The sequence below is a fragment of the Hyperolius riggenbachi genome, chromosome 1 (genome assembly GCF_040937935.1).
Source record: "Hyperolius riggenbachi isolate aHypRig1 chromosome 1, aHypRig1.pri, whole genome shotgun sequence".
Classification (NCBI taxonomy): Eukaryota; Metazoa; Chordata; class Amphibia; order Anura; family Hyperoliidae; genus Hyperolius; species Hyperolius riggenbachi.
This window is the reverse complement of record NC_090646.1, coordinates 512,902,716-512,924,479: the sequence shown is the minus strand read 5'-3', so window position 1 is coordinate 512,924,479 and position 21,764 is coordinate 512,902,716. Positions and strand designations below refer to the sequence as shown.

The window sequence follows — 21,764 nt, the reverse complement described above, 5'->3', positions numbered from 1 at the left end:
TTATCTTCATTTCGCCAGTGGCCTGCTACATATTTAGTTCCCTGCTTTCAGGGCCGGATTTACCATAAGGCACTGTAGGCTCGTGCCACAGGCGCCTGATGATGCAGAGGCGGCTTCCCTCCTTCCCTTTACAGAGTCCCAAGTGGAGCATAAATGAGAGGTTACTCACCCAACATTTAAAAATGTCCTTTAACAAGGCAAACAACTGGATAACATTGCCAGAGGCCCTTAATTTAACCTATAAATACAGCCCTGTTCTTGTCACTGTAGTTGTGACTGGCCCACAATGTACTGCGGTACAATGCAACTAGAATTTTTATTTTTTGTCTTCTATTCTAAATGTCAGATTCTTCAAATGGTACATTTAAACAATTTATGGTATTCAATATTCATAAACTGCCATTGTATTTAGAGATGTTTTCTAATAGACACGTTTTATTAAATCTCCTTGATGTTTAAATCTCAATGGGCTTTTCTGACAGCTGTGCCAAGACTGAGCAGCCCACTCATAAGCAGGTAAAAAACAAGGCACACAGAAAGGAATAATAATGGGTTGTTAGGAGAAGAATGAATTTCATATGCGGTACACGATTCCCTTTTATGACTTCTCACCCCCTTGTGCATAATTACTGACTCACTGTCTGTGACAGGTGCATTGACGTCAGTCATGATAGGCCAATAAAGAGGGGAAATAAACTCTGATATACACCGTAAAATCCTGAGGGAGTGCAGAACGCTGTACAAGCCCTATGAATGCCTGGGAAAAGGGAAAAAAACATCAAGCAATCTACAGTTATTTTACAGTTTAAGCTAAATCTGAAAATCAGATTTTTGCTTTACATGTTAAAGAGGAACTAATCAAGGATTAAACTTCAACCTAATCAGTAGTTGATACCCCCTTTCTCACGAAAAATCTTTACTTTTTCTCAAATAGATTATCGGGGGGGTGTATGGCTGATAGTGTGGTGAAGCCCCTCCCACAGTGTGATGTCAGAACCTAGGTCCTGACAGTTTCCCGTCTGTGAGCCTCATTTTATTTATGGGAAATAACAGCTGGTTCTAACTGCCAAGCGACCATTGCCAGTATCTCCCTCTGTGCATATGTACATCTATTAAAAAAAACAAAAAAAACTTTTATCCTATCACAATGTTAGTGGGTGTTGTTATAAATAATGGCAGTTGGTTGGTGCAGTCTAGTTATTTATTCTTGTCTGCCAGTAGTAAAGGTGCTGACGTACAGGCTCATTGTGCAGCAAACAACATGAACAAATAATATCAATCATTTCTTGATCTTTCTTCTATTTTTTTACTTCTCACTTTGCAATATATTGATTTATTTTTTTCCCATTTCGCTTAATTTAATAACCAGCTGGGCGTTACGGACGAGCTCAGCTCGTCCAATAACGCCGCGCTGGATTGCTCAGGCCCTGATGGGCCGGTTTGCATATTATTTTTTTTTAAACACGCAGCTAGCACTTTGCTAGCTGCGTGTTTGTTCCGATCGCCGACGATCCGCCGCGAAAGAGGGGCCCCCCGCAGACCCCTTGCGCAGCCTGGCCAATCACCGCCAGGCTGCACTATGGGGTGGATCGGGACTCCCCCTGACGTCATGACGTCAATCCGATCGTCGCCATGGCGGCGGGGGAAGCCCATACAGGAAATCACGTTCAGAACAGGATTTCCTGTTGGGTATTTGCGCCGGCGGCGATTTATAGCAAACAAAGGGGGGAAGCATGTAGCTAGCGCTAGGCTAGCTACATGTAAAAAAAAAATTGCCAAAAAAAACCCTCCCGCGGCCGTGCGCCGCATATAATCAGAACGTTAGGGAGGTTAAGCTACTCTTTAAACGGACAGTCTGCTAAAACTGATGTTTCACTTGTGGCTTCATACATTCTTCAGGGAAATCTGTCTGTTTCATCTCCAGGCCATAGTATCTGGTTTTGTTGCCACCTATCTCACTTTCTGGTTAATGACAGGATGTCCCAGTGTTTCTAATCCTCTTGCTACAATCCTCATAAGAAAAGCTACAAATTAAAAGTAATAAGATAACAGTGAGACCCCTCTGCAATTGTCATGACAGTTGAGGGAAATTCCACGAGAAGATAAACTGAAACAAACCTAAAACGAAAGCCCAACCAAATAAAGTGATTGATTACCAACTACGCCTAATGAAAAATGTGATTTCTTCCCTGTCAAACCTACAGTTGCAGGAGATTGTCAGGCAAGCAAATTTAACTGGAAGGAAATAAGCAGTCTACAGCGGTAAAGGAGCCCTCGGAGACCAGTTTAGGTTTCATTTAATGGGATATTTTGATGAAAAGTGTTTCAAAAGTAAGGGAACAAACTACGAAAATGCCCATGTGGTGGCATTTGATTTTAGATTTGATCACATAACACAGACATTAGCACAGGGAGATTCTAACCATTTCTGCTAGATTAGATTCAGACTGAGCCAGGGCTGTGGTTATCAGTCATAGTAAGCTCTAGAGGATACCTCTATTTGAGGTAGCCGAGGTAAATAGCACTTAACAATTACCTTTTCCATATAGGATGTTCTACATTTCAACTAAAACCAGATGACTCGCTAGATTAAAACGCAACATTACTAAGAAATCTCAAGGGGAGAAATGGAAAAAGGAAAAGAAAGGATGCAATGCATAAGCGCAGTAACGCAGTGTTTGCTCTCTTTTAGTTGTCAAACATACAAGTAGCTGTTCCCTCAACAGACACAGAAGGCCCCAGGACTTTTAACACAGAGAAAAAGGCATTGAGGACAGTGATGGAATTAGCTTTTCTGTGTGGCAAGAATGCTTCCATTTTCTATATTTTTTTGTAAAGTGGGATTACACTCCCCAAACTAACATTTCAGTAACAACTCTTAGTTAAATAACATTTGAAAGCATTGACAAGTATTAATTTTGTAATCATTTATTTTCACTGCAGAGAGCAGTAGACGCTTGCTTATCTCTTGTCATCAGCAAAGGCAAGAGTCTCCTTGTTCCTGTGTCTTTACTCAGCCCCCTTCTCCCTCCCCCTGCTGAAGACACAATGCCCTAGCAATAGCTGAATCACTTCAGCAGTAAAGGAGGGGGAGGAGAGCGAAAACACAGGCACAGGGAGATTCTTGCCCTTGCCGATAAAAAGAGATAAGCAAGCTTCTACTGCTCTCTGCAGTGAAACTAAATCATTTTACACACAGGGAATGCTTGGGAATGCTTTCAAATGTTATTTTTCTTAAGTAAGAGTAGTTACTGAAATTTTAGTGTTGGGAGTATAATCACACACACACACATAACTCATTTCAAGTCCAAGTACACATTTGCAGTCAAGTTCTCTTGAAATAAGGGGCAAAAGCTGTACAGACACACTGTTCTTAGTGTGAGGATAAGAGGGACAGATACACAAAAAGCACCCGGCTGTGAACTTTAAAGTTCCTAATGAACAAAAGGCATCAAGAGAGGAGGCCAAAGATATCAGGGGACACCTGTACACCCTTTACATTTTCAGCCAAATTAATAAGGAAATATTGTTTCTGCCAAGAAAAATCTAATAGTGTATGTAGCTTTATGCAAGCTGAATACCTAACTGTGTTTGTAGCTTTACACAAGCTGTACACCAGCAGAAGCAAGGACAGTGTCTGAGAAGTGTCAAAGCCACCTGTCCTGGATGAAACCCAGAGTGAGAGAAAGCCTGAGGCAGCAACACACATGGAAGACAAGTAGATGAAGTGAAACAACAAATAAAAGCCTGCATGAGATGCATCATCAAGAGATAGCTGAGTGGGCAGACATTTAGTAATCATGGTAATGGTCAATATCACCCTGGCTCTTATTCAATAAGTATTGCTCCTAAGTTTTCTCACCCGAGACCTTATAAATAAGACACATTTTTAGTTGCCAACAAGCAATAACAGTCAAGTTGTCCCAAATTTGCTTGAGTTCGATTTTACTTTTTAAAATTACTTTTTAGTACTTTTCACTTTGGAGGCACAGAATGCATGTTTCGTAGATAGGAACAGAAAACATATGTGTGAAAAGGCAGGAGAAAAAAATTATATGTTCTTCTATTAAGTGAAAAAAAACTCTTTGAACCCTCACCTGTGTGACCATTGTAAGGTGAGAGATTAGTACTGTACAATAGTGGTTGTGTAATTGCATCTGCACACACACACACACACACACCCACAGTGAAAACATTTTGTAATAAATCAAGGACTACCTTGAAATAGTCTAATATTATCGCACTTCAAGAGTGGCATATGATTAAAATCGTGTGATGGTAATCCTCACTACGATCTTAGGGTATCAGTCTCTGAGTTGAGGCAGCATCTCCTGTATTGTGGCAGCAATAACTCCAGTGTCAAGAAACTGCGGTCACTTACAGCCACTTGTAAGAGAGCCATCTTGATATGTTGAATGTACAGGTAAGGTCAGATGCTGGCTATGGGTTGTCCGTGCAATTGGGGTGCAGATCTACAGGAAGACATCTCACCAGCACAATGATTAAGCACTATATCCCATAAAGCTACCTCCCATACAAACACACAGAATAATCTTATTATAAGCATGTGCCATTTAATATGGATTTGTATTTTAAGTATCAAGTTTTGTCTTTTGGGTAACATGGTTTTGTCAGTTGGTTAATACGCCAGTGCCCACGCGGCGTTCAAGTCAGCTTGCTTATAACTGAAACCACTTAGACCCAAGTGTAACACACCGAGTGGTCTTTCAAACCAGGGACACCTAGTTCAATAATTAAAAAAATGAACAATGTAATTAATATAAATCTGCACATGAAAGAGATGTACTAAGGTTACTGTAAGATATCCATAGCTGCAAAAACACAGAAATGTCAAGAAAACGTACTTTGTAAATCCCTCCTATATAAGAGGTAGTTTGAAGAACATTATGTATAAAGTTTGTATGGACAGAATTAAAGAACAATGACATGAATGGTTTAGAATGCCAAGTTCAGTTTTTCTGTGCACTGATAGCACTGTACATAGTACAATAGGGCTACATAACAGCATGTACACAATGTGTAGCCTTGCAGGTATTTGAGTGTAAGCTGAATTACCTCCCATCCCAGGCATTTAACACATATTGATTGATCTTTATTCTTGCCTCTAAGCAGACACACACACTGTATTATTATAGCCTGGGTGAAGTAAGCTTTCCATTAGAAGTATCTCTTCCATATGGTCATCCAATTACTAGTTTATCCCGAAGGAGAAGAAAGAAAAAAAAGATCCACAGAAAAAGCATGTATATTTATAGAAGTGTGTCAGACGCTTGCATGATAAAGTCTCGTGCTCTTAAAGCTGAAACAGAAAATTAAATTAACCCTAAGTATTGAGATTTGTTATACTGGAATGTGATAGAAATTATAGAATAGTGCTAATGCAGCTTCCACTTCCGTTTACAAACGTAACTATTACTGAAACTGTATTAAATGATTATTCCATATACCATATTACTGCATTCAGCAATTACAACTCGTTACTATTTACTATGTTGCAGCCTCATGCTAAATATATTTTATCCTCTAGCAACACTCAATACTCATATTAGATGATATATATATGTTACGGCCAGAACCCGAAGTTTGGCCACTTCTAGTTCTGGCCGGCCACTTCGGGTTCTGGCCGGCCAATGCGCGAAGTGGCCGCTGCGCTGCGGCCAATGTTAGAAATGGAATGATTCCTCTGAGGTTAATGTATCTTCTGGCCGCAGCGCAGCGGCCAAACGTATAACAACTTAGTGAATTTATTGCAATTCAGCCGGCGGCAATGTAACATTTCAAGCCGCCGGCTTTTTTTTTTTTCTGCCTCTCTCTCCTCCCCCCCCCGCCTCTCTCGCTCTCCTATGGGCCGCCGGCGGGGACACGCGTGTCCCCCCGGAGTCGTTCGTCGCGGCAGGGGGATCCTGCTGTTCTTGCAGAGCGGGTGCTGGCAGAAGCAATGTCTGCAGCCTCCCCGCTCTGCTGCCCTGGCGCCACGAACGACTCCCGGGGACACGCATGTCCCCGCCGACTGCCCATAAGAGGAGAGAGAGAGAGAGGCAGAAAAAAAAAAGCCGGCGGCTTGAATTGTTACATTGCCGCCGGCTGAATTGCAATAAATTCACTAAGTTGTTAAACGTTTGGCCGCTGCGCTGCGGCCAGAAGATACATTAACCTCAGAGGAATCATTCCATTTCTAACATTGGCCGCAGCGCAGCGGGCACTTCGCGAATTGGCCGGCCAGAACCCGAAGTGGCCGGCCAGAACTAGAAGTGGCCAAACTTCGGGTTCTGGCCGTAACATATATATATAATATATATACAAAAACGAAACACGATTTTTCAATTAAGTAGAAACACAGAAGAGAACTGAAAACTGAAACATGACACTGTTTCCATACATGCGCTGCCACTGCATCGCAGCAAATGGTTGCCTGAATGTGCCCGCGATCCCATTCAGTATAATGAATGGGATCGCAAGTACCACCCGGGGGAGTCGCGCTAGGCACACGGCTCAGCGTTGTATAATGGAAACAAGCCCTAAGGTGTCCCGGAGGCAACGTGTGACATGATGAGATAAACATGTGTATGTACAGTACAAAACATTAATAACCAGGCTGTTTTACTTGTATTTTGTTGTCTGAAAGAGTTCATTTTTAGGCATGGAAGTGACAGCTTCTGTCTTGTCGGGAATATAGTAAACATCACTGATAAGAAGATTACAGCCATAAAAGTTTTCCTGGCAGAATAAAACTTTTGAGAGCAGAAGAGGAAAAAAGGGTCATAGTTCATGTATTTTAACTCTGGGGCACTTAATAGACTGTCATTGAGTAGAGGCAACAAAACATTCAATATACTTTGTAAAGATTTAAATATACAATTAAAAAAAGTCATTTTTAGGAGTATGAGGCTAAATGCAATTGTTTATCACATCAGTATATTTTCACCTTGAGTTTACTTTAAATTGCTGCCCTTCTCCTCATCAGGTCCTCCAAAGACCTGCCAAGCTGGATGGAGAGGGTTGATGGACAGGCATTTTAAGGTCTCTCCAAAATGTGTTTGACTGGGTTCATGTTCTGGCTCTGGCCGGGTCACTTGGAGAAATCCGCAAAGTTCTCTTGTGTCATGTTTGCCTAGTGTTAGAGTCAGTCACTTGCTGGAAGGTAAACCCTGGCATGATCTGAAATCCAGGACACTCAGGAGCAAGTGGTCTTTGTAGTATGGTACATTCAGCTGTTCCTCAACCATAGCCAGTGTCCTTGCAGCTGCAATCCCACATCATTATGGATGCTACCACTGTGCTTCACCATATTCAACAGTATTGCATCATGAGACAGACTTCAAATAGGGGCAAAACAGGGCAATCGTGGTTCTGCCAACATGGTTTCTCGCAGTCCCCATGATGCCATGAACATCGCTATTAAAACAGGCCCGATTATGCTGTTCTATGCCGCTTACTATATAATCACCATAAACTCAGATTAATGCTAATATGCAAATTACGAAAAATGAAGGCAAACCACGTAACACCCTTTTATTACTGTATAGGGTACAGTAAAAATAGCTTTGTGAATCCTGCAAGGTTGAGTTATTTTCTGGTTGCTTTGGGTTCTGGATATCAGATTCTACTGTATATAAGGTTACACTGTATATATACAGTATATTACATTTCCTAATCATGTCCAGTCCACTGAATTTACCACAAATTTTCACAAAAAATGGTACCAAATGGGCACCTTAAAGAACACCCGAGGTGAATATAAACTAATGAAATAAACTATTGTATTTATCTTCCTTCTCCTGAAAATGACTTAAGATATTCCACAGTTTTATTTTATATTAAAATCTACTTTTTAAGTTTTTACTATTTTGTTTTTGCTCAATTACACATTTATTGAAGTATGCTAGAGCTAAAATCTATGGACTATACCCTTTTTATCACTTTCCTGCTCTCAGAGGCCATTTTCTCCTAGGAAAGAGTTTTTTAATTGTAATTTCTTATCAGTGAGGGTCATACTGTAGTCTGACCCAGTCCTGACTCAGACAGGAACTGCCACTTACATACCTGATTTTTAAACCTTTAAGGCAGAGAGAGAAAGAAAAATGGAACACAGCATAGTTCTTTGTGTGTTAGTAACTGTACATACCCATGTACAGTTCTCATCATGTCACCTCGGGTATCCTTTAAGGCAGGGACCACACTAGGGAGAAATCGCATGAGTTTTGCCACATTGCCAATTCACATGCAAAATGTAATTCTTCCCTATGGACTTTCACGGTTTCTGCTAGTTTTGAATTGGATTCTACCAACACTGTGTGCACGTTTCTTGTTTACGGATCCTACTTTCTATTCCCACTGCCTGCATTCAGTGCCAGGTGTGTGTATGTGTGTGTGCGTGTGTGCGTGTGCGTGTGTGTGTGTATGTGTGTGTGCGTGTCCGCACCTCCACAATCTACTCCAACTATATATCACATTATTGTCAAGTGGATCAATAAAAGGAAACATTTTAAATTGATTCAGTGCTCAGATTCCGCCACCTCTGAAAAAAAAAGTGACTGAACCCACGCTTTAAAGAGAATCCGAGGTGTGTTTAAAGAATGTTATCTGCATACAGAGGCTGGATCTGCCTATACAGCCCAGCCTCTGTTGCTATCCCAAACTCCACTAATGTCCCCCTGCACTCTGCAATCCCTCATAAATCACAGCCGTGCTGTGAGGCTGTGTTTACATCTGTAGTGTCTCAGCTGCTCCCCCGCCTCCTGCATAGATCAGGTCCCTGCCCCCGTCCCTTCCCTCCAATCAGCAGGGAGGGAAGGGATGCAGGCGGGGACTGGAGTTCTGCAGGAGGCGGGGAGAGCAGCAGACTGACACTATAGAGATAAACACAGCCAGCTCTCACAAGCTGTTTGTCAGCAGCGTGGCTGTGATTTATGAGGGATTGCAGAGTGCAGGGGGACCTTAGGGGGGTTTGGGATAGCAACAGAGGCTGGGCTGTATAGGCAGATCCAGCCTCTGTATGCACATAATATTCTTCAAACCCACCTCGGGTTCTCTTTAAGGAAGTTTTACTTTTTCATGGTTTTTATTTTATGCACGGGTGACATGATTTTGCGTGCATTTTTTTATCAGTACTATTATTACAGTAAGTTAGTTTTTCCCCTTGAATCCTGTGCTGTGGATTTCAGAGATCCTATAAGATAGGAAAATAAAAGCACAGCTAAGCTTTGCTTGCATAAAAGCTGCCAGGGCTTACTAATAATTACTGAAATAATTGTTGCATGTGCAATCAAATCATAAACTATGGGAGCTGTGAGAAGGGACATCAGACGCAGTAATGATTGAGGTACTGTTGCCTGTAGTATAACAGAGGTTGCCTACGTGTCCTTCTGATGCAGTCAGGATTACAGCATAACCCTGTCTAGATTTATTAGCTCAGTAATTAGTAAATATGGTTAGAGGCAGAAAGAGAATAACCCGTTCCATGCCTGACTGATATTCAGCAGATGCAACACTACGCCCTAGAGATACCAATCAGGTCTGATGTGAATTTATCAATCCAACTGCTACAGTGGATTTGTACTTCTTGATAGATCAATTTTCCAGCTGCTCCAATCCATTGGTCAAGTACGGTCAATGGATGTTGTGGGGGAAAGCTCATCATTGCACACACACTAACTCTGCCGCATCACACCACAAAAAACTACAAACATATGACCTTGAGGCACAGAGCACCGGCAGGGTCATACGCATATCGCCCCTGCTCAATGACTGGGCAGGAAGTACCTCACTGGCATTCCCATCGGTCTGTGCATGCGCGACGCACCGCGCTGCATCATTTACACTATCCATGTTGCCCACAGACTTCCATTACCCCAGGTACCATGTGTTAAGTGCGGTGCTTGCAGTAATGCGCTGCAATCTGTGCATCGGGATTGTGGCGGATTGGATACTTACGGTGCAACACGACGCAATGCCTGAAGTGTTAATAGCCCCAATCACCTGCATTGTCATTGCATTAACCTGCAGTAAAACAGGGTAACGCCAAACATACTTGCAATGCAAGCGTAAAAGGGGCCTCACAGTAACTGAATCTACCAGTTGTGGAAATTGAGCAGTCTGTGGACAGGCAGCCCTTATACCGCTGGGGTTTAGGTAAACATTAAAGGTTTCTAGGTTCTACCAATGGCCCTGACTTCACATACACTGATCCACTTGAAGTGACAAACGTGCCCATGTTGTGTTTGCTAAACACTTAAAAACACAAAATATAAAAAGCTTACTAAGTGTAACTATGAGAACAAAATCACCATACGAGATGGAAGAGAATGCAAGACAACTGTTTTTTATTTACCACCGTTTTACTGTTTAATGTACAGGTTAGGATTGTCATGTGTTAGATCAAGGTGCCTTGCCACAGGCAAGAATTAGCTTTTCTATTCCCCTGACTCCTTTCCATTTGCTCTCATGCTCTCAATAAACAAGGCCATACCACTTGGGTTACATCATTCTGAGCAGGTACTGCGGACTGAAAGGCAGGCATTTGTGTCATTCAAAGCTAGCACACTCATGGAAAACCAGCTCCCTCACAGAAGCAACTTCCCCTTTCATACTACACAGGTGTATTCAACTTGTACAATGGATTTACACATGCAACTGCTCTTGTACAGAATGAATGGCAGTGTCATGTCTTGCATATTCCTACAAATGGGGTGGCACACCATACAAGCCACTTTAGCATAAGAGGAAATTCATTTAAAAAGAGCTTTGTACATATTGCACCCACAGCATTATAAACAGAAAATACTATCTAGCTATACCTCACTCATTATTTGTAAGAAGTGAGTTGCTGCATCAACCTCAGGCTACAACCATGTTGTAAAAAAAACTCACCACACAAAAAAACACACATGATTTTGTTTGCATTTGCGATTCTGGAAGCCCGTGTAGTAGTTATCCCAACATGTGGCACAGGGAAAGAAGGGGGGGGGGGGGGGCGGGGGGGAATCCAGCATGCAAGTGGCTAAATATGTCGGCGCTATATAAATATTTAAAATACATAAATAAATGCTTATACTATTAGTCACTGTGATCAGTCCAAATTAAAATAATGGGGTGGAATGAATACCTTAACCCCTTCAGTACCAGCAGTCTCTGTACCAGAGACCGCTGGTTTGGTGCACACTGACCCGCCACTACAGCCATTCACTCCAATGTCCCGTCGCTATATTATTATTATTATTTATTGTATTTATAAGCCCCCTTGCTCCCTGAGCCGGTCAGGAGCTGATTTCATTGTCTTCTGACCCAGTCATTACTGTGACTCAATGTGATTTACCGTCTTAGGGAGCTCTGCCGTCATACCGACAGCAGAGCGAGGGGGATGCAGCTTTGAGAGAGCGGTGGGATCAGCGAGAGGATTGAAATCTCCGCCCTAGCAGAGATAACACACAGAAGGGTGTAGATTTCAATCAGTGCGACCCAGAAGCGGTTAAAGATTAGTGTGAACAGGCCAAATCTCTGAGCGTTTCCTGAGACGTTAGTTACACCTGATGTTTCTGTGACATAATTGCTCTGAGGTGAACTAACAAAGTCAATATTAGCCCAAGCGACAAACAGTTTCTCAGCCATACGTTTCAGTGTAAAGGTTTCTTTACTGATGTCACACAGCTCATATGCTTCCCCATCACATACAATATACTCCCTGACAAATAGAGTTATGGCTGCATTCACAGGAACATGCAAATGTACCTAACTGATATCCAACAAGGAACAGATGATAAAGCAAGTGCGCTGCAATGCATCCAAGGGATTCCAAATGGAAATAAAGGTATTTTTTTTTTGGGGGGGGGGGGGGGGGGGGCAATACACATACAACCTCATGTGACTGCAAGGTCCATAAGGTCACATATGGGCAAATTCAAACTGCCCAGCATGTGCTTGAACATTAAATATGTAAACCGATCTGTACTCCTCAACCAAAACCATAAAGGATACCTGAGGTGACATGTAACATGATGAGACATATGTACAGTATATACAGTGCCTAGCACACAAATAATTATGCTATGTTCCTTTTTTTCTTTCTCTGCCTGAAAGAGTTGAACATCAGGTATGTAAGTGGCAGTTCTGGACTGGGTCAGACTACAGTGTGACCCTCACTGAAAAGAAATTACTGCACTTAGGACACAATCGGAAGCTTAGCAGCGACCCGGAAGTACTTCCTGGGTCGCGGCTTAGCTTCCATTTGGAGGAAGCTGACAGAGTCGGGGAGCCATGAAATAGAGGAAGTGGGGGAGGCAATGCTGATTGACAAATCCCAGGTAAACAGAAGGCTAGAGACAATCAGATTGTCGCTAGCCTGGCGCTATTTTTCAGGGGGGACAGCAGCAGCGATAGAAGGACACAGATGCATGTCATTGTGCAGAGAGCATGCCTCTGTGTCCTATTAGCTTTAGAAAATCCGCCTTGGGTTCTCTTTAAAGCGGTATCGTCACCATAAAAATCAAATTTCAACAGCAACTGGTCTGAGTGTATTAAGTGATAAAGATGCTAATCCTGCATTTAAAACTTTCAAAACTTTTTCTGCCGTTATGATTTGGAGTTATCACATACCTTAGGAGCACTGGCTCTTTAGTAGTCGGTGCCAAAGAATTGCATGCTGGTGATTCTTTTTATCTATAATATATTCCTCCTCTTCCCTTTATTTCCCTGCCTGCTGCTTATCTGAAACCTGATCTCCTAATCTTGTGTTTACATGCAAGGCTGAGGTTACTCAGCGATTGGAGGAGACAAGAAAAAAAGTAAAGGGCAGAAATGACATCACGAGTTAGCCTTAACTGTGGGCAAAAGACATGGCCCCCACCAGGAACAGAATTCTCGCCATTTACTATATAACATTCACTAAAATCAAAACGTGGACAGTACAATACATGTGTTATGTAAGTAGATCAAGTATTTATCTACTTATATATGTGTTTTTTTACCCTGGCATAGTATGGCTGATCCTACCGCTTTAAGGAATATTAATGACTTGGCGTCCCATTGCAACATTGACTATATGTCCCTGCTATGCACGGTTTATCCATAGCATTATTTTTGGGGTGGATTTAGGATATCACCCTTGTCCCCTACATGTTTCCTTTTTTAATGCATTCTTTTCGTGCAGGGCATGGCATTATTTATATTGGCCATGCACATTTGTCAAATTTGAAGATGTGTTGATTATGGGATACTACTGAAGCCATCCTTATATTTATATTCATCTTTATGCATATATTGATATTTGTTGATGTATGCATTATGGGTTATGCATTCTGCATACATATTACCTGCATTGAGAGTCCTGTAAATTTAAACCTGATTTGCATTGGCTCCGTCTGCCCTCCCCTCCCCCATGGAGGACGCAGTGCTTCTGATATCCCTGCGTTCCACGTGCAGGGGTGTGGGGCACAGCGCCTACCCACCCTCCTGCTTGCCGTCTGGAGCGCAGGTGTATTTGTCTTCCTGCTTCCGGTTGGTGGGCAGTGGGAGCGGGTGCCGCTGGGAGCATACGCACTTCGGCCGCATCGGCGGCACCTTCAAAAGGCCTCTGTTAGCGCAAAAGCCTTGTTCACCATGCCTCCCTGGAAAGAGCTGGCCGTTCGCCAGCGAAACATGTTGGGCATACTCGGCGCGGTCACGCTCTAGCTGGACATTGAGCTCCCTGCCATCTTGCCAGGTAACGCCGCACATCGCGACCAGATCTCCGCAGCAGGCTCCACCAAATACGCAGGATCCAGTGTCACCTGAGCCAGTCTCTTACTGGGGACTATGCATATGTGCTAACAGCTCAGCTCATCCTCTGCACGGTAGCCATTCTTGGCTGGATCCCTTGCCTACTTGGACTTACAGTGGTTATCTCGACACCATCCTGAGACCTCGCTACACTGGGGACAACCTTGTTCACTGTGTGTCCAGCCTCAGATTGTTGAGTGACATCTATATAAGGTATATTGGTCACCTAGACCTATGTGAATAATCAATATCATCTAGATGGTAAGATAACATTGACACTGTGCTTGCATGAAACGCTGCTTTTCTGGCTAACATCGCTGCATGCGCTTTTCTTTGGCTTAGCTGCTATTATTACGCCATACAGACTTTCTCTTGAGAAGTATTCTCTAAAAAGTGTGGCATAGTATGCTGGAGCTCCTTGTTAACATCTTATAGTTATCCAATATATACAATTAATTCTTATTGGAATTGTTGCTACTTAGCTCTGAGAACTTGGAGACATATTACCCAGCGGGGTCCCCCTCTAAGGGACATTTTTTCCTGTGTATTCTGAGATTTTTGGTAGCTGGTCTGGTGTGAATGTGAAGGCGCCGGTCTGGTTGCAGGGTGGCCACCTAGCTATTTCAACCTTAATGTTGTCTTGTATGTGTGTTTTTGGATTAATAAAGCTTTTTGATATTTTGTGAGCTATTTTGTTGATTTGTTGGCTCCACTCCCCTCGTTTTCCTATCCTACTATTTATGATATTAATGACTTGTATTTATGCCAGCAAAACATCTATGTATCCCCTTTTGAAGTTGCATATATACAGCTGTCTCTTCCATCAGCTTGTAAGCAAACAGGATTGAAGTCTGATGAAGGCGAAAGAGCCGAAAAGCTTACTCTTATTCTTTTAAGTTAGCCAATAAATGGTATCATCTGGACTCAAAACTTCTTGCTCTCGGTTTTGGTTTAATAAGCCTGTGTTCAGTTTTAGGCAAGTCAATTACAAAAAAGTAAAAAATAATAACAAATGAGAAACTATTCGTACACTACAAGTAAAAGATGTAAATACAATTTCATCAAAAAAGTAGTAATATCCTCAAACGACTTACTTTAAACAACAACAACACCACACTGAGTTATAGATGTGCTTTTCTGTACTTCATACCCTACTGGAATGGGTTACTCTGCTATGAATATGAGAAGGTTTGTGATTCTGCCATGTAGCTTCCTGACTGTCTGAGCCACATACACTGCGGATTACATAAGACTGTTCATCCTGTACTGTAGCCAGAACTAGGAGTGTTTTCCCCAGCCTTGGCAGCAGCTAATTATTCCTTTGTTTTCATGGTAACAGTGGCAGCTTTCCAGATGCCTCAAGGAGTTGAAAAACTACTTAGGACTTTTAATAGCTCTGTCTCCTCAATCACCTCTAATTATGAGTTCTCCTATGTGTAACCTACTTTCTGTACATGTCCTGCCTAGACTCGCTGTTTGATTGCATAAATAACAGGATGAAGACACTCCCGGAGAAGGACTGCACAACCTTGAAGAGAAAGTCACTGATGTCTTCTCTGGCCACCCTTTCCAGACAGATCATCACATCCGGCAGGCTGTATCTGTCGCTGACATGAATGGCTGAATTACTTGCCACCTACATCACTGCATGATGTAAAGGTGCTCATACCTAAACCGAATACAATTGTTTAAAATAATTACCGGTGCATACTTACCTCGCTGTCAGCTCAGAATTTTCTTCTAACAATGATTCCTACTAGATCTAGTCATACTTGTCTCTCCGGAAGCTGAAAGCCTAAGGGCCCTGTTACACTTAATGTGTTGGTATGTGTTAGTAAGTGTCATCAATCAACTTCATTATTTTCCACAAAATAAAAATTGACATGTCTGATTGATAAAGATTATGCGGAAGCTTTAACTCGTTCTGTGTATGGCTGCCATTACTCTCCTTTAGAACTCAAAGCCTAAGGGCCTTTTCTCATAAATGCATGCATTAGTGCACCATACATAAAGCTAAACGAGCACCTCTGTTTTGGGTCTGCTGCCTGTATGGTACAGATGTGAGACATTCATTTGATGACGGGCAAGGCATGGCGCAGAAAAATGTGGTAATGTGTTGTAATACACAGGGCAGTTATGTAGCAGACATGTGTAAAAGGCCCCACAGGACACCTTGGACAGGTTCTGCATGTCCCCTGCACATTAAAGATGGCCACAGACCTGACGATTATGGGCAGATTCGACAAAGAGACACATTTATTTCTAATCGAATAGGATTAGTGATACATTTGTCTCTTGCTTGAAGCTGCCAATAAACTACAGGCCGATACCCGTCTGATTTCAGCATTAAATCTTCAGGGAATCGGCTGAGCCCGCCGCGTCCACGCCGCTGCTACACCCCTAATGTATAAATGTAAATCCTGGACATTTTTTTTTTTAATGGGGCAAATGGAGTTGCAGTACAACTTGCTTCCTGTCCTCTCTGGATTCAGCTACTGGGCAGGTCAGTCAGGTGTGACCATGCCACACACAAAGTAGGAAGGGCAACACATGCTTGACTACATTTCACCACATCCCAGCATTACAGGAAAGCCCATCTGATACTTTTCAATACAGTGACTTTGGTCCGGTTTAAGACTTTGCAAACGGTCATATATCATAATCAAATAAGCCACCACATAATCCATAATAAAATAAGAACTAAGTCTAAGCAGGTCAGTACAGTCACTGTGCAAACAATGTCAAGTAATGTAGACCTGACACTGGTGAATAACAGTTTACCTAGCTTTACTGAGCACAAGCTTACTCTGCTGAAAATAACAGCCAGTGAAAATAGGTTTGTGATGAGACTATAAAATAAAGTGTGTATTCCTCCACTGAACCAGACACTGTTTTACCAGCTTTTATTACTGCTTTAATTTTGATGTGGCAATGGAATATGCTATGTTTTGTAAAACCAGACTAGAGGAAAAAAAATCTCTCAGGAAATGCAACTTGAAAACACAAGACACCACAATGCTGGTAGTATTCCCCTGTGTGGGACCACATCCGTCCAGCTAGGTCACTGCACAGCTACAAACACAACTGGTTACCCAAGAAGGAAGTAAAAGGTAACTGTGGATCGATGGGCTATATTTATATTTCTTCTCTCCATCTTTTCATGAGGAACTGAGCATGTACTGGTTTTCCTGTCACACTCTACAGGCTGATAAGTCCCTTTAGCGTGTGGTTATCTGGTTGTACACAAGAAAAACAATATGGACTGGCCACACAAGAAAGCAGTCAGGAGATGCTCTGAAGAGGTGGCAACTTTCACATCATGGTCTAGCATGGATCAGGAAGATCTTTGTCTGAGAGAACCATAAACACCACATATTTTAAAATGTAATTCCGTGAGAGCCATACAAACTGGGACAGTAGGGCTCACGTCCCTGTTGCCATGCTGATGTGTATACAGTTGATCCGCCGGGCACCGGAAGTTTCAAACACGTCATCAGCTTCTCTTGGGTTTCAGCAACATTTGAAATTTCTCCAAAAGCCAGACAGGAGATATACTGACTAACAGATTGTACAATTAGCTATGTGACTTGGGGGTTGATTAACTTTGTAGGACGAGATCCCCACACTTTGGCTCATTATGCTGTCTGTCAAGTGACAGGTAGCCCATTGAGCCAATCAAAGTGTGGGGATCTCGTTCTACAAAGTCACTGGACCTGACAGTAAGTTAGTAGTGCACGCTACAGCAGTAGCATGCACTTCTTTGAAAATGTTACTTGCGTTGCCACACTAAGCTGCGCTGCTTGAGCAGTACAGATGGGTGGTACAGAGCAACCAAAATTTCCTCTGACCCCTCTCACCCTGCTCACTCCATCTTCCAGCTCATGCCTTCAGGAGGAAGATTCTGGTCAATCGCAACTAAAACGTCTAGACACAGGAACAGCTTATTCCTCAGGCGGTAGCCATACTTAATGCTGAACCACGCTAGAGCTGCTAGGACTTGAAAGTAATCAGCACAGAACTGAAAATGAACAATTCTCTACCTTGCTTACTGCCACTATACCACCTTGCTTACTGCCACTATACTCACATACTGTCCTTGAATTGTAATATACATACTGTCTGTCCTTGTTTTTTTTTTTTGTTGTTTTTTTGTTTTGTTTGTTAAAGAGGAACTCCAGTGAAAATAATGTAGTAAAAAAAGTGCTTCATTTTTACCATAATTATGTATAAATAATTTAGTCAGTGTTTGCTCATTGTAAAATCTTTCCTCTTCCCGATTTACATTCTGACATTTATTACATGGTGACATTTTTACTGTGGGCAGGTTATGTAGCTGCTCCTAGCTGTTTTGGCTGTTAGAGGCAGCTGTAAACAGCTATTTCCTGTCTGTGAACCTTGTTACATTGTAACAAACTGCCAAAAGTACCACGGTCCCAGAGCTTCTTGTGGGAGGGGTTTCAGCACAAAATCAGTCATACAGCGCCCCCTGATGGTCTGTTTGTGAAAAGCATTATATTTCTCATGTAAAAGGGGGTATCAGCTACTGATTGGGATAAAGTTCAATTCTAGGTTGGAGTTTCTCTTTAAGCAACTGCCAAGACAAATTCCTTGTAGGTGCAAACTTACTTGGCGAAATAAATCGATTCTGATTCTCTGTGCGGGGTCTGTCATTCTGCTCCCCCAAATGTGCCACCTACCCTTGCCGTCCATTAGAGGAGGTGTGGGCCGGGCCGTGTTCCCGTTCAAAACTCAATGGTCCAATGATTGGCGCCACAACGATTAAAGCCGTTACCGTGCGCTCACATCGCTTTTATTTTAGTTTTGCATGGGTTACTACTTTACTAGATTAATGAGTAGTGATGAGAAACATAAAAAATATCTCAGTGTGCCAATTTGCACCACCCAGGAAGCAGAAGCTGGGATTAGAAAATCAAAGCTTTTAAGTCACCCCCCACCTACCAGATGAACCTTATGGGGAGAATATATATTTATCATTATGTGTATACAAACACACACACCCCTATACACACACATTTATACCCACAAAACACCATTACAATTTGTAAGTCTCCTGTCCGTGTGGAAAGTGAGGAAAAATCAACCCAATGGGCACACTGACAACAACTCAAATGACGGCACAATTTTTTTCACTTTAAAACTAGAAGTTTTAGGTGCGGTTGAGTTTTACCTGGCAGGTCTGCGGTTCTGTCAAAGTGAAATCCATTTGCGCATTACACAGTGTGATTCATAACATTAATCTGTCATTGAAAGCATTGTAGAGCATTTTATTTTCACTGTCAGACAAGGCTCAAGATGTGCCCAACTAGGATTAGAATTAGGGCTGACATAGAAGCGTGTGGGTGATCCCAGAAGGCAATTGTACAGAAGTTAACCAAAACACATACCTCAGCAATTTCCAACTCCTTCTCAGCAAGCAAATGTACTCAATCCATTCAATGCAAGCTGCCCACAGAAAACACATACTGAAGAAAAGAAGTAAATAAAGATAAAAGCATCGGAGAGGTTCCTTATTATGCCTGCCAAACTGTCACATTGTCTAAATAACCAGCAAGTCCAAACCCAATTACTATAGGCTTGTCTCCTATTCTCACCCTGTCAAACTCCTCTTTGCCTCACTAGCTACCAGCTTAACTCTACTCTTCTAGATGCAGAGACGGCAATTACTGCCGAGCAGAAGTGCCGGGCCTTAGAACACGTCTGGAACATCATGACAGCTTCTTATTCAAAACAAGAGATTTTTTCATTTAACAGACAGGAAGAGGGATGACACTACATTCCAGTTTAAACACACTGCAGTTCTAAGGAACTAATGATTAATGATTCCAGGGGAGCACTGCTACTAAAAATACACACGCAAACTTACTAAAGCTTAAAGGATACCACAACCGAACGGTTGTGGTAAAATTGACTGCAGCGCTGTGTAGGGTAAAAGGAGTACATACCTTCCGTGCCTCCAGCCCCCCTCCGTCTGACGCTGTTCTTAGTTTATAGATGCCTGTGTCCGGCGACTTTCCTGACCCTTACCCCGGACATACTGCACCCTGTGTGCGCAGTATGTCCTTCCCCCTTGCTTCTGGCCGGCGCATAGTGCGAGGCTCAGAAGCACGCTGTCCCCTTTCTGCTGCGTGTGCGCTCCATTACACCGAGCGTCATATGATTAGGCACGGAAGGTATGTACTCCTTTTACCCTACACAGTGCTGCAGTCAATTTTACCACAACCGTTCAGTTGTGGTATCCTTTAACCACTTGAGGACCACAGTCTTTTCGCCCCTTAAGGGCCAGAGACTTTTTTTTCCATTCAGACCACTGCAGCTTTCACGGTTTATTGCTCGGCCATACGACCTACCACCTAAATGAATTTGACCTCCTTTTCTTGTCACTAATACAGCTTTCTTTTGGTGCTATTTGATTGCTGCTGCGAGTTTTAGTTTTTATTATATTCATCAAAAAAGACATGAATTTTGTCAAAAAATGACTTTAACTTGCTGTGTTGACATTTTTCAAATAAAGTAAAATTTCCTATACATTTGAGCGCGAAAGTTATTCTGCTACGTCTTTGATTAAAAAAAACACATTCAGTGTATATTTATTGGATTGGGTAAAAGTTATAGCGTTTACAAACTATGGTGCCAAAAGTGAATTTTCCCATTTTATAGCATCTCTGACTTTTCTGACCACCTGTCATGTTTCATGAGGTGCTAAAATTCCAGAAGATTTTATTTTTTGTCACAAGTTAGCGGAAAATGACACTTTGTGACAAAAAAAAAAAGTTTCCATTTCTTCTAACTTGCGACAAAAAAAAAAATGAAATCTGCCACGGACTTACTATGCTCTTCTCTAAATACCTTGAAGTGTCTACTTTCCAAAATGGGGTCATTTGTGGGGTTTGTTCACTGTCCTGGCATTTTGGGGGGTGCTTAATTGTAAGCACCCCTGTAAAGCCTAAAGATGCTCATTGGACTTTGGGCCCCTTAGCGCAGTTAGGCTGCAAAAAAGTGCCACACATGTGGTATTGCCGTACTCAGGAGACGTAGTATAATGTGTTTTGGGGTGTATTTTTACACATACCCATGCTGGGTGGGAGAAATATCTCCGTAAATGACAATTTTTTGATTATTTTTTTTACACACAATTGTCCATTTACATAGATATTTCTCCCACTCAGCATGGGTATGTGTAAAAATACACCCCAAAACACATTATACTACTTCTTCTGAGTACGGCGATACCACATGTGGCACTTTTTTGCACCCTAACTGCGCTAAGGGGCCCAAAGTCCAATGAGTACCTTTAGGATTTCACGGGTCATTTTGCGACATTTGGTTTCAAGACTACTCCTGACGGTTTAGGACACCTAAAATGCCAGGGCAGTATAGGAACCCCACAAATGACCCCATTTTAGAAAGAAGACACCCCAAGGTATTCCGTTAGGAGTATGGTGAGTTCATAGAAGATTTTATTTTTTTGTCACAAGTTAGCGGAAAATGACACTTTGTGACAAAAAAAAAAGTTTCCATTTCTTCTAACTTGCGACAAAAAAAAAATGAAATCTGCCAAGGACTTACTATGCTCTTCTCTAAATACCTTGAAGTGTCTACTTTCCAAAATGGGGTCATTTGTGGGGTTTGTTCACTGTCCTGGCATTTTGGGGGGTGCTTAATTGTAAGCACCCCTGTAAAGCCTAAAGATGCTCATTGGACTTTGGGCCCCTTAGCGCAGTTAGGCTGCAAAAAAGTGCCACACATGTGGTATTGCCGTACTCAGGAGACGTAGTATAATGTGTTTTGGGGTGTATTTTTACACATACCCATGCTGGGTGGGAGAAATATCTCCGTAAATGACAATTTTTTGATTTTTTTTTTTACACACAATTGTCCATTTACAGAGATATTTCTCCCACTCAGCATGGGTATGTGTAAAAATACACCCCAAAACACATTATACTACTTCTTCTGAGTACGGCGATACC

At 42.2% G+C, this 21,764-nt stretch overlaps 1 protein-coding gene across 16 annotated transcripts in view; it reads right to left on the bottom strand.

The window, feature by feature from the left end:
• The window catches only part of NCOR2 (nuclear receptor corepressor 2), a 641,335-nt gene that overhangs the window by 548,809 nt on the left and 70,762 nt on the right, over nucleotides 1-21,764 (bottom strand). Inside the window, exon 1 of one of the 16 annotated variants that reach the window (XM_068243915.1) lies at nucleotides 14,868-15,021. The exons of the other annotated variants lie outside the window; for them this stretch is intronic. The gene's annotated coding sequence lies outside the window, so the exon portion shown is untranslated. Of the gene's footprint in view, nucleotides 1-14,867; nucleotides 15,022-21,764 lie in introns of those variants that run through there. 16 annotated transcript variants of the gene reach the window in all.